Raw genomic sequence first — 12,337 nt, 5'->3', positions numbered from 1 at the left:
TTAGATTGTTTAGGATTGAAACTTAGACCTTGCGGTAGAGATAGCAACACTTAGACAAAACCTAGTTTGCACATTCTATATTGTTGATTTGCATAAGTTTTGCTCTAGGGATTTATTTGTGGCCTAGTTTAGAGAAAGTTTTAGAAGTCCTAATTCACCCCCCCCCCCCCCCGCTCTTAGGCATCACCATTTCCTTCAGTCTTGTTATCTTATAAACATTTTTTACCTACATATATATGCAGATGCAATTGTGGACATTACTCGACAACTCATCACAATCAATTAAGGAACCAAATCATACAGAACAAGCATTCAAGCGCATAGAAACCTACCAAAATAGTTTTGTTTTTGTTCCTAACATTAGGTCTCCTATTCCTAAAGGTCACTCTAGGTATATGATTTCAAAGTGTGAAATCCATTTTTGTCTTTTAGAAGAGAAAAAAGGTAAGAGTGATCAGAGTAAAGCAGCAATAGATGAGAAAAGATTAAGAAAAGTTTAGAAAGAATCAGAGTAAAAGGTAGGGGTTATCCAGTTCTATCTAGGTTACGTCCTACAGCCAACATTCCTATGATACCACTTCTGTCACACCCGGATTTAGGGGCCAAACCCGGGCATGAATCCAATGTGTGCTAGGATCAAGTCTCACACATATGATGACTCATGGTACAGAAATGAATGTCACATTTTTAATATATAATGAAGTGCTGTACAAAATAGTTAAATAATTACATCATACGAAACAATGATCCAGCAACCATAGTTGACTGGAGACGACAGCCTAGACCTCTCACGAACTCATCGTGGCTTCCTTCATGCAACTTATCCTATGGTACCTATTCTTGACTTGGGGGGATGTGAGTACTGCAAGAGTGAGCTCACATACGTTCATTGCTCAACAAGTTGTGGGGAATAATGTGCATGAGCTCACTTACAGTGGGGCTCATGTGAAGTGTAAGGCATACCAAAGAAGATGGTTAAAGTTGAACATTGCTTTTAAAGTTGGTCAAAGTTTTATTAGCAGTTACTGAGTATAATTAGATACCAACCCAATTAAATAAGAGATCACAATTAATAATAAATCCCACAATACAATGCATATGCATGGTAGATTAAATTTAATTCCATAAATTAATCATGCGAGAGTCCTGAGTCTCTCTTGACCATGAGCACGACTGATATACTAGTTTTACACTTTGCAGAGGTTGCACCCTTTACCCACAAGTCGTGTATCCCATCTAGTCAGGGTTTGCAAGGCCCTTAGACACTTCTGAGGTGAATGGCTAGGGATCCACTACGAGGCCTTTACAATGTTCCACTAGCTTCAGAAAACCCGCTACGGTTTCTAAGAAGGGCAATATAGGAATCCCTCGTCCGAAAAGCCATCACAGCATGATCAACCCGAGAACCTCCCATAAATTAATCATGCGAGAGTCCTCCACTAGCTTTCCTAATTAGTCAACCAAGGGAGTCCCATTCCACCCTTGTGGTAGCACGGATATCTCAAGTTAAGCTCCATGTTCCTATTAATTAACACAATGATCTTGTCATGAACAATAAGTAAAACAACATCATAACTAGAACATGATCATAATATAACATTAATTTCCCAAAACCAGGTAGAGCAATAGCCAAACTACCCAATAGTTCTTTTGTCTGCAAGGTGTGGGATAAACAATGTTAGGGAAGCCTATTAGGTCCCATCAAATTAACCTAAGCATGTCACAGTGATTAACAAGAACATTATTGGGTAAAGATAAAAGTGATCAAGGGCACAACTTGCCTTAGACTCGAGACTCGAGATTCCAGCTACTTTTACCAAGTTGGTCTTCGGGTGACTCGTAACCTCGCTGCTACTCGTAGCATTACAAACAAACATGGTATAGGCAAAAAAATTAACATCACACCAATCATGAGAACATATCAAATAATAATTATCTACACATTGTAACGAAATTGTGGGTTCAAGAACCACTAAATTCGGAGTTACGGTTAAAGAGTTATGATTTTCCGAAGTTTAAGTGTTGTATATGGAATAAATTGAGTGCATACTTTTTAAACCTATGTTTCATGACAAAATAATGTTGCTAGATGATAAAAAATATTAATATGAATTTAACGCAACTGGAATGGATCAAAAAGGAGTTAAAATGAATTAACTAGGAATTAAACAACATTTTGAAATTATTTCTATATTAAAAATCATTTTATAATTAATTTTATCATTAAACAAAAATTCCTGGATCACAACAACTATTCTTTAGAATTTCAGGGGCGGTTCTATAAATCGATGGACCTCTCTGCAATGATTCTTGAGTCTAGGTAGACAGCGGGTTGATTCTGAGAAACCATAGGGTCTCCATTGCAAAAAACTAGGCTGAAGGGGTATTGATCCCTCTCAGCCATTGGAATTGGATCTCGTGGCCCAGATAGATCTCAGCCTTTTACCGAACCGGTATGCTTCGCTGCCCGTCAGATCTGGGATCAACAGAGAGGATTTAATGAATCTAAGCCTATTCGGAACCACCAGATATCGATCTAAGGGCTCTGATCAATTGTCCCTAAGCGGTACACCATAACCCGCTTCTAGGGTGTGTTTGGTTTGGCTTTTGGCTTTGGCTTTTGCCCCCTAAAAGCCAAAAGCCAACCAAAGGGCTGGATCCAGGAAGCAGCTTTTTCTAAAAGCCGACTTTCTCGTAGTGCAAAACTGAAAGCACCCCTGGACCTGCTTTTAGTGGCTTTTGGATGGAACTGTGAAAACATATATCGAAGAAATTTTAACGACTTTTAGTGGTTTCCACCAAACGATTTTTAGCTTTTTAACAGCACACAGCCTACAGCAGCTTTTTCCACAGCTCACAGCTCACAGCAACTTTTTCCACAGCCACAGCCCAACCAAACAGACCCCTAGTCATCCGATCCACGATTGACGACCCAATGTAACCCCACCTCTTGTCCCCTTTCCCCCACCCCCGATGATCACAGGCGAAGAGGTGTGTCACCACGGCGGCCGCCACGGCGAAGCTTCGCCGATGAGACAAGTGCCCACCGCGCGGATGACGAACAAGCGCAAAACGACACAAGGGCTAATGCGAACTCAATGAAAGGGTCATACCGACGGTTGGAGGCGACAGCAGTGCTGACCACGCCGCGAGGCGGATCTGCGGCAGTGGTGAACGTCGATGAGAAATCTCGCCGCTGTCACACCCGGATTTAAGGGACAAAGCCAGGTGCATCTCATATATGCGCCAAAGAAGACAACACATATAAGAACAGAGTGTTTAGGGATGAATGTCACAATATAATCAGAATACTTGTTACATAGAGGAAGTCTTACAAAATAAAAGATAAATATAAAACAAACTAAAGTCCATCCTTGGTGCCATAAAGTCAACTGGGAGACGCCACCTAGATCAAGTCGAACTCCTCGTTGTGTGGCTCCTCTTGAAGCACATGTACTTCTCCTGTGGGGGGGGGTGAGACAGCAAGGGTGAGCTCACACACGTTCATTGCTCAACAAGTTGTGGGGAATAATGTGCATGAACTCGCCAAAGGTGGGAGCTCAAGTGAAGTGTAAGGCTTACCCAAGAGAGTGGTTAAAGCTGAGCATTGCTTTTAAAGTTGGTCAAAATTTTATTAGCAATTACTAGATGTAAGTAAATACCAAACCATAATAATAATAGAACAAAATTAATAACAAATCCCATGCAATGCAAACGACAAAATGAATTTAGTTCCATAATTTAATCATGCGAGAGTCCTGAGCTGTTCTTGACCGTGAGCTCAGCTAGTATACCAGTTTTACACTCTATAGAGGTTGTACCCTATACCCACAAGTCGTGTATCCCATATCGCCAGGGTTAGCTAGACCCTTAGACACTACCAAGGTGAATGGCTAGGGATCCACTACGAGGCCTTTACAAAGTTCCACTAGCTTCCAAAAACCCGCTACAGTTTATGGGAAGAGCACTTGCAAGAATCCCTCGTCTGACCGCCATCGCAGCAAAATTAACCCGAGAACCTCCCTGCATGCAACTCCCCTACTGCCCGTGCCCCTTTTGGGTAAGGTAGTCTTCCACTAGCTTTCCTAATTAGTCAGCCAAGGGCGTCCCATTCCACCCTTGTGGTGGCACGTGTTTCTCAAGTTAAGCTCCATGTTCCAATTAAAGATAATGATCTTGACATGAACATAAATAAAATAACAAAATAATTGGAACATGGATATAATGAAATATTAACCTAAAACCATGTAAAGCAATAGCATAACTACCCAAATGATTCAGGGATAAACAAGGTAAAATAGATAATCAGACTAGGGTGATCTATTGGGTCCCATCAAAATTAAACCTATGCATGAATAAATGATTATAAAGAACATTATTGGGTAAGCAAAAGTGATCAAGGGCACAACTTGCCTGGGACTTGAGATTCCAGGTACCAGGATGATCCTTAGATCCTCGTGTCCTCACTGCTAGTCGTAGCAATACAAACAAACATGGTATAGACAAAATTAACATCTCACAAGACATAAGAACATACTGCATAATAATAATATACGCATTGCTAGGAGATCGTTGGGATGAGAATCACTAAATTCGGAGTTACGGTCATCAAGTTATGATGGGATTAAATGATTAAAACTAGGTTCTATGTTTATTTTATAATTCCAGAGAAAAGATAACCTACAGTAGTAATTAATTCAACTTTAATCTAAATTATAAATTGACCATAGATCATATTTTAGTAGATTATAATGTTAACCAGATTAACAAGACTAACCAACATAAGTTAAATAAAGATCTAATTATAAAAGTATTGGATATGACACAAATAGTGTTGTTTCTGAGTAGGAAATTTTATTACAAAGATAACGCAACTGGAACGAGTCAATTCAGAATTAAAACGAAGGGGTTATGATTTTCTTAAGGTTTTATGTTTTTATACAAGATTAATTAAGAGATACATTTAATATGATTTTCATGTCAAAACAGAGACACTATCTGATAAACAATAATATTACAAAATTATAGAAACTAGAATGGATTAATTTGGACTTCAAATGAATTAAATATGAATTATACAATTTTCTGGATTCATTTTTGTATTAAAATCAACTTCTAATATTGTTTTTTCTTAATTCCCTGGCTGTTGGACTGCACATTAAATACCAAATAGCACAAGGGTTAACTTGCAAAGTTTTCCAAGACTCAGACAACACCTGGGTGGATTGCGGGTTCTATTTAGCGAATCCTGAGGGCCTCAGATGTAAATCTGTCGCGACCGAGAGTATGGATGGATTCTAGCCATTGGATCTCATTCTGAGGGCCATGATTAGATGTCGCATTAAGTGAACTGGTACGCATATTTGGCCCTAGGATCTTAGTTCAACCGTCCGGATCTTACGTTGCCCACGGTGAATCACATGCGCTCGATCAGAGATGGACGGTCCGGATTGACACCGCCGAACGGGTACGCGCCGGATAATCCCAGCCATTCGCTTGCTCATCAACGGCATACGCCATTTTTCCTCACCCGTTTCGTTTTGAATGGCGGCGCCACCGTCCCCATATGGCGGAACATCACCGGCGACAGCCCTGACATTGATACGGTTCTTGATTCTCTACGCAGGACCCATCTAAACAAAGCGAGGATCAATTCTAAACTATGAAAGGGGTTCGTACCGAAAATCGTGATGACGTGCGCGCAGAACCGGGCGTGGGGCGGACGGAGGCTCTCGTTGAACTCCGGCGAGCAATCCACTCTTCTACCCCTACCGTCAGAGCCCACCACCTCCACGGGTACGCTTGGTGTGATCTTGCGATGCTCCTAGGGTATGCGTCCTCGCCGATGTGAAGACGCTACACCACAATCCGTGGTGCCCCCCTAACTTCTGCGCGGACACCACACCGAGGGCTCCCGTGATCTTTCTAGGGTGGCGGACGCGAGGAGCACGGAGAGGTGAATAGCTTAGGCTTCGGTCGCAGCTTTCTAAATAGACGAGGGAAGCTAGGGTCACCTGCGGTAACGAAACGCATGACAATGGCGCGCCTCTGGCCTCCACCATGCGCAGCGTTCGTTGAATGGGGCAGACACCCCGGGTCCACACGCCAGCGGTGTGGTAAGGGGTCTGGCCCCATGGTGACTGCCCAGCTGGAGGAATCGCGGGTGGCCGAGATCCACGGCGGAAACGACAGAGTCTGCAGACGTGCAGAGCTCGCGGCAATCCGTTGACTGGGTGAAGCGCACAACGAGGGGGAATATCTACAGCGCTTCGGGCCCACGCGACAGTGACACGGCGAAAGCTTACGCGCGCGCGATTGTCCTGTGAGCGGGGTCCACAAGCCCGTGCTCCAGTCGGGTGATTTGCATGCGCGAGAAGATGGCGACCAGGGCCCACAAGGCAGCAGCTGGTGTGGCTGACCGATGGGGCCATGGTGTCGGCGTCGGGCCGCTGCGGAATGTTGGGCCGTGGAGGAGGGTGTAGGGAGATGGGCCGAGTGAGGAAGATCCAGCCCAAGACACAGGTAAAGTTTTCCTTTTATTCTTTTCTATTCTATTTTAAATTTTAGATTTCCAAATTGGATTCAAATTCCTCTTTTGAATTTAAATTCTTCAAGCGCCAAAAGTAATACTAGTGTGATTATACCTTTCCACTGTTTACTATATTATTATTTATTCTTGTTATTTATTTGTGGAAGAAATAAATAGTTCCATTAAATCCCTTTTCCTATTTTCTATTTTATTTTCATTTATACTTTGAGGTCCCAAGTTTAAATTATGAATCTTTATTAAAAATGTTTCACCACATATTCATAAGTATAAAATGCCTTTAGTGCATCATTTAATGAAACGAATAGTCATTTAGTTGAATTAAAGTCTTTCTTAAATAATTCTTGGTTTTCAAAATTTAGTCCTCAAATTTCAATACTCACATATAATTGGAGATATCTGAATTTACTATTTTATTTTTTTATATATTTATTTTATTATTATTTTTTTCTTATACAAATTTTGGGTCTTACAGCCGCCTCGCAACGCTATCCACACACAGGGATGGCGCCACCGCACTTCGAAGACACCGGCGACCCTACTAGGCTAAACTTTGAGGCTCAACCGTGGGTGAAACCCGTCCCCGATGGTGGCGGCACTCACGATCTCTCTCCGCACGGCGACAGCCCAAGGCGATGGTGCCCGCGGCCACACTTTTCCACGGCGAGTTCCCTTCAATCGATAGACGAGGGAGGCTTTGCACGGTATTTAACCCCTCGAGGAAAAATACGCGATGCCCCCGCGAGGTTGTTACGCTCTCCCTAGCTTCCTGTTGAGGTTTTTCCGTCTGGGGCACACGAAGAGGGACAGTGGGCCTGGGTCCCACCCGCCAGCAACTCAACACGCGCTACACGCAGAAGGGGTGAGGCTGAACGGTGGGGCCCGCATGTCAACGGTGTAGCCCGAGTGCAAGCGCGCAGTGAGACCGGCCATAGGGCCCACTTGTCGGCATCGGTGCGTGCGGTAAGGTAAGTGGGCCGCGCGACGGAAATTGGCACATGGGCCGGAATGGAGGGAAATCAGCCCAAGAACCAGTTTGCCCATTTTTCTTTTCTTTTTATTTTCTTTTTCTGATTTCTTTTCTAATTCTCATTTCAAATCAAGTTTGTGTTTCAAATTAAAATTAAATTCAATTTTGAGTTTCCAAATTAAGAAATGTTCGAGCAAAAATTTCAGCATGAGATGCAAGGCAAAAATATATATGTATTTATTATCCCATTTTCTATTTAACAAGGAATGTTTTGCAATATAAAATTAGTATTCGCAAAAGATGTTATTTTAAGAAAACGATTTCTGATATACCACCATTAAGTATCTTAGTGAATATTCTCAAGTATTAATTTATACTTTCAAAGTTTTTAAATTTAACATTTGAACTGCCACACTTTCAATATTACTATTTATTTTAGGAAAATATTCCTTCTAAAGAAAGAGATCTATTATTGGAAATCATTTTATTCTCAAATCTTTGGAGAACTCTTTAAATCATCAAAACAAGATTTTGGTTGTTACAAGGGACCTCATCGGGGAGGACAGATCCTAGGGTGTGTCTTGGAGTCAGCAGGCCACCCAAGATGCCTCTAGTTGACGTAGAGCCAAAGAGAGGTGAAGATTCGAGGTAGAGGAATGCTAAACTAAGGTTAAACTTGGGCTACTCCTAAAGCATAAGGTAAAACGAGAAGTAAAGTTGATTGGATCTATTGTGGGGCGTTCAATTGGTCGTAGCCCTTCATCTATATAAAGGGGGAGGTCTAGACCCGTCACAAGTCGGTTCTTGAGTTAATCTCGCAGGTCTAGCTAACAAATCCGGCAAGAAATCTAGAACCCTAACTGATTTTGTGCACGCATGGATGGTCCGCGCCACTACGGTGGATAGTCCGAACCGCAGACCGTCCGGCCTTAGGGCCGGACCGTTCGCCAGGACTTTTTCTATGCTCAACATGCCTTTTACTGGACATTGACCAAAAGCATATGCACTAAGCCTGATGCAAGTTACCGACTTTTCAATCCAATAGGGTGATCATTTAATAGAGCTCTAATACATAAAGGTCGTTTCAGATTACATCTTTCTCGTCCATGACCATCTAACGAAAAGATCAAAAGGTATAGAATGGAGGTGCCCCCAGCATTTATAGGCAAATGGACTATGTATGTACCACGAGCTCATCGTCGTACCATTCACATTTGAATAGGACAATATACCAATGATGAGTAGGCGGGTGGAAAGTATCCTGGTATCACAGGATGAATAGTTGATGCTTGTTGTGTCGCCTTTCAGGCCATTTTATTTGGTCGTTTTGTTTTAGCGGGTGACCGGGGTTTCTTTGTTGGCCGATTGCATAGAACAACCTTCTTGCTAGCATATTTGGAGAGCAATTGATCGAGAGTAGGGGCGGCTTTGACCAGCTGACCATGTGTGTGATGTTTGCTTTGCCCCTATGTCCCCTTTTTTCTTTGGGTGAAGGATGACACCCCTAGGTATGGGCGGACTGAGCACCAGACCGTCTGCGCGTAGGAGCAGAACCGTCTGTGATGCTCGAGTCAGGTTGTCATGCTCGGCTTCTCAATTGAGCTGCCCCTGGCGCCTCCAGACTTGTTAGTCTTCTTGTCCGAAGCCTTCCGAGCAATCCCTCCTTATGATATATTTGACGTGTGAGGATCACTAATGATGATGCTTTCACCTTTGCCTTTATCGGCCATTTCCGACCGAACCAAGACTTTTTTGCTTGTGGGTTCTATTGTATTGACAAGAAATGGTTGTGTGTCCACTTGCATCTCCTGAAAAATCAATCGACTCTCATTTATGGCCGATTGTATTTGTCGACGAAAAACATTGTAATCATTGGTGGCATGGGATAAAGAGTTATGTCACCTGCAATAAGCACATCTCTTTAATTCATCCATAGGAGGAACATTATGTGTTAATTTAATGTTGCCATTTTTCAGCAGCTCGTCAAATATTTTTATCGCATTTGTCAACATTAAAAGTAAATTTAACCTCATCTTGTCGATTCTTTTGAACCGACTGTAAAGAAGAACATGCAGAAGATTTGGCCTTTGTTGGCCAAACAAGCTCATTGGTTTATACATCTATGGATTCATCATCTGAACTGTCACGCTCTACTAGATGTATAGTATGCGCGACCAATTTTGATGTCTCGTTAAATCGGTTTTCCAGTGCCAAAGCCCACTGATGTATCTAAGCTATTGAAAAGAACTGATTGCCATCTAATTTGTCTCTTGATTAGGATAGCAACCCATTAAAATCCAGCCCTGCTAGCTCTTTGTCTGCGACATGGATTCAAAAACATCGGTTTCTAGTGTCCCAGAACCTTTGGATATAATCATTAGCAGATTCATCGTGTCCTTGTCGAACTGAGGCTAAATCAGTCAACCCTAATTCATATTCCCTGGAAAAGAAATGCTCATGAAATTTACTCTCTAAATCATTCTAGGAATTAATGGAATTAGAAGGCAAGGCGACATACCATGCAAAAGCGATACCAGTAAAGGATAAAGAAAATAAACGAACATGAAAGGCTTCCCCATCGGCCAATTCGCCTAGGTGTGCTAGGAACTGGTCTATGTGTTTGTGTGTACTTCTACCATTTTCACCAGAAAACTTAGAAAACTCTGGTATCCTTGCCCCTTGTGGGTATGGGACAGTGTCAAACCGGCTTTCAATATGACTGTCCTACTCTAGCTACACTAACTCTGAGGCTATCTTGAAATAGATCAACCATCTCTTCCCTAATTTTCTCTGTTGCACCCGGTGGCAGACCACCAGATCTTGGGTTGTGGGGCTCATTCGATCGGGCGTTGCTATGCCAACCTTCTTGTTGTGATCGATTGATGATGTTGATCAACCAGTGATCATATGGTGCATTGTGGTTTACATATGTAGGGGGCAGAACGTACTGCTGCTGTGGTGTGTGATAAATTGGTGCATAGTGTGCAATAGTAGGCTCCACGTATGCATATATGAATTATCTGGTGGTAAATCCGAACTGCCCGGTTGTGTTCGCTACTATTGGGGCGCCACGTGGTGGTCCAGGTGCGGCCCTGGACTATCCGACAGGGAAAGCTAGATGGTCAGCGTAAGGAATGGACTGTCTGGGAAAAAGCTCATACGGTCTAACCGTGTCCAAGGGCACTGATCTGCCAAGTAGGGACGACGGTGGTGGTATTTGCCCTCGATATGAGTTCATCGGTATACCGTATAATGGCTGGGGTTATGAATCCTTATTTGTTGCCGATGTATTAGACATAGATATCCTATTACTAGTTTCATGTGATGGAAAAGCAGGAGCAACAGATTTCTCCAATGAACGTATTAATTTTCTAATTGATTCTTCTAACCCTGCAATCTGTTGTTTCATTTGATCCTGCTGCTGATCTACATACTTTTTAATAGATTGGATGCCATCGGGTTTACTTACGTTGGGGACTTGAAGCAAAGATAGAAGAGATGCAACATCGGTCTCTCCATGTTTGACAACCTTTTGGTGGCGATCCATCGTGTATTATGAAAAGAATTTCTTCTTTGCTTGACGCATGTAGTCCTCGTATTGTTGTTGCTCATTGGTCATTGGACTTTCAACAGCCGGCTTCAGGATATTGTCTGGGGAGATATCGGTGTGACCTTTAGAATCGACCATTTGAGGGCCTGTTTTATAGTAGATCTAGACACCTGGTCCCCAGCGGAGTCGCCAAAAAGTGTGTTGGTGCCGATCTGGGCGCCAAACACTGGAGCGAACCACCTGGCGGTCCTCTCTACGGAGGCACAAATGGTCCACAACACAGGACCGGACGGTCCGCGACCTGGGCGTAGGAGCGACTCCTCCTCTGTGTAGGTCCGGACAGTCCATGCCTAGGGCTCGGACGGTCCGTGATGGCGTAGAGCATTGTCTTCTTTGTAGCAGACCTAGATCTCGCCACCTGGGGCCATCGGGGAGGAGAGATCCTAGGTTGTGTCTTGGCATTGACAGGCCACCCAAGACGTCTCTAGTCGAAATAGAGCCGAATAGAGGTGAAGCTTCAAGGTAGAGGAAGGCTAAACTAAGCCTAAACTAGCGCTACTCCTAATGCATAAGGTAAAAATGAGAAGTAAAGTTGATTGTATCGATTGTGGGTTAATGCATCCGAGGGCACAAGTTTGATTATTGACAGCGGATGCACAAACCACATGACGGGGGAGAAGAAGATGTTTACCTCCTATATCAAGAACAAGGATTCCCAAGATACGATTATCTTTGGAGATGGGAATCATGGCAAGGTCAAAGGTTTGGGTAAAATAGCCCTTGGGAAATGTGTTGCTTTTGAGTTGCTTTTGATGTGTTGGCATGAATCACCAAAAAAGGGAGATTGAAAAGAAAATGTGCCCTTGGGCCATTTCTATATTATTTTGGTGATTAAATGCACAACACATTATGTTTAGACTAACATGATGTATGAGCAAAGGTAGATGAAGCAAATTGAGCTCGGAAAAGGACATAGTGCAAATCTATATGGACCAAGTGAAAAGGTAAGCTCTGGACACTTAGTCAATTGTTTTATGTGCTAATCATATTTGTATAAGTGCCAGGGACTTCATGAAGTCAAGTCAAAAGGAGAAAAATAAAACAAGAAAGAAGAAGGAAAAAGGTGTGCTCGACTGCGTAGCACCGGACACTCCGGTGCACGGTCCGCCCAACTGCCTCCTCTCGAGAATTCTAGCTTGTGTCGGCTATAATTCACCAGACCGTCCGCGTGGAGCACCGGACCATCCGGTGTGCCAGCCGCCAACGGCTA

At 43.0% G+C, this 12,337-nt stretch overlaps 1 long non-coding RNA gene across 1 annotated transcript; it reads right to left on the bottom strand.

Annotated features, from left to right (window-relative positions):
* Positions 1-4,426: 4,426 nt before the first annotated feature.
* LOC103638259 (uncharacterized) lies at positions 4,427-6,008 on the bottom strand. Its single transcript, XR_558657.1, has 3 exons — positions 5,680-6,008; positions 5,402-5,592; positions 4,427-4,466 (listed from the first exon to the last, which is right to left on the bottom strand). It is a non-coding gene; the product is annotated as an uncharacterized lncRNA (long non-coding RNA).
* Positions 6,009-12,337: the final 6,329 nt, after the last annotated feature.

Source organism: Zea mays, chromosome 9 (genome assembly GCF_902167145.1).
Source record: "Zea mays cultivar B73 chromosome 9, Zm-B73-REFERENCE-NAM-5.0, whole genome shotgun sequence".
In the NCBI taxonomy this organism is placed as follows: domain Eukaryota; kingdom Viridiplantae; phylum Streptophyta; class Magnoliopsida; order Poales; family Poaceae; genus Zea; species Zea mays.
This window is presented reverse-complemented; position numbering and strand designations above follow the sequence as displayed.